Source organism: Nannospalax galili, unplaced genomic scaffold (genome assembly GCF_000622305.1).
Source record: "Nannospalax galili isolate Female #2095 unplaced genomic scaffold, S.galili_v1.0 scaffold3, whole genome shotgun sequence".
In the NCBI taxonomy this organism is placed as follows: domain Eukaryota; kingdom Metazoa; phylum Chordata; class Mammalia; order Rodentia; family Spalacidae; genus Nannospalax; species Nannospalax galili.
The window spans coordinates 2,048,952-2,050,695 of NW_008351466.1; positions in this window are offsets into that span (position 1 = coordinate 2,048,952).

A 1,744-nucleotide genomic window follows, 5' to 3' on the forward strand; every position below is an offset into this window, starting at 1 on the left:
TTTTTTGAATAAATTAAGTAGTATTGGATGCAGATCTTCTTTAAATGTCTGATAGAATTTTGTTGTAAATCCATCTGGTCCTGAGCATTTTTTACTCGGGAGGTTTTGTATTATTGTTTCCATATCTTTTTGTGTTATGGGTCTGTTTAAGCTGTTAATCTCTTCTTGGTTTAGTTTTGGTGGTTCCCATGCCTTTAGATATCTGTCCATTTCTTTTAGGTTTTCAAATTTAGTAGCATATAGGTTTTTAAAGTATTCCCTTATAATGTTCTGTATCTTTCTGGTGTCTATTGTGATGTTTCCCCTTTCATCTCTGATTTTGTTGATTTGGAGGTGCTCTTTCTTTCTTTTGGTTAACTGGGCTAGCGGTTTGTCAATTTTGTTTATCTTTTCAAAGAACCAGCCCTTGGAATTGTTGACTCTCTGTATTGTTTTCTTTGTTTCAATTTCATTAATTTCTGCCCTGATTTTTGTTATTTCTTCTTGTCTGCTGGGTTTGGGTTTCATTTTCTGTTGCTTTTCAAGTGTGTTGAGTTGCAATGTTAAGTCATTTATTTGTGTTCTTTCCAATTTTTTGATGTCGCCTCTTAGAGCTATAAACTTCCCTCTTAGGACCGCTTTCAGCATATCCCAGAGGTTTTGTCATGTTGTATTGTCTTTTTCATTTAATTCCAGCAATACTTTTATTTCTTTCTTAATTTCTTTTTTGACCCATTCATCATTCAGGAGTGTATTGTTTAATCTCCATGTGTTCATTAGTTGATTAGGGCTTCTTCCGGTGTTGATTGTAAGTTTTATTGCATTGTGTTCTGATAGACTGCATGGAATTATTTCAATCTTTTTGTATTTGTTGACGTTTGTTTTGTGCCCCAGTATATGGCCGATTTTGGAGAAGGTTCCATGGGGTGGGGTGCTGAGTAGAAAGTATGTCCTTTGATGCTTGGGTGGAATACTTGGTAGATGTCTGTTAGGTCCATTTGATATGTGGTATTGTTTAATTCTGATGTCTCTCTGTTAATTCTCTGTCCTGTTGACCTATCTAATGGTGACAATGGGGTACTGAAGTCACTTACTATTAATGAGTTGGGTTAATCTGGATCTTAAAGTCCTCTAGTATTGTTTCTATGAAGTTGGGTATACCAGAGTTTAGTGAATATATGTTCATGATTGTAATATCTTCTTGATTCATTATTCCTTTGATCAAAATGAAGTGGCCCTCTTTGTTTCTTCTGATTAGTTTCTGTTTAAAAATCTATTTTGTCAGATATTAGGATTGCTACGCCTGCTTTTTTCTTAGTGCCATTTGCTTGGTATATTTTTTTCCATCCTTTCACTTTGAGATAGTGTCTGTCCTTGAAAGTGAGATGAGTTTCTTGCAGACAACAAAAAGATGGGTTTTGTTTCTTAATCCATTCACATAGCCTGTGACTTTTTACTGGGGAGTTCGTCCATTAATATTTAAAATTATTAATGAAAGATGTGTATTGAATCCTGTCATTTTTATTTCTGTTTACATTCTTGATATAGCTGTATCTTTCCACAGTTATACCTTCATTGGAATTCTTTCCACAATCCCTTGGGCATAGTCATTCCTTTCTTCAGTTCTTTATATTGCTTCCAGAAGTCTCTGAAGGGCTGGTTTTGTGGACATGAATTCCTTCAGCCCATTTATGTCATGGAAGATTTTTCTTTCCCCTTCAACTATAATAGACATTTTGGCTGGGTATAGTAGTCTGGATTGCCT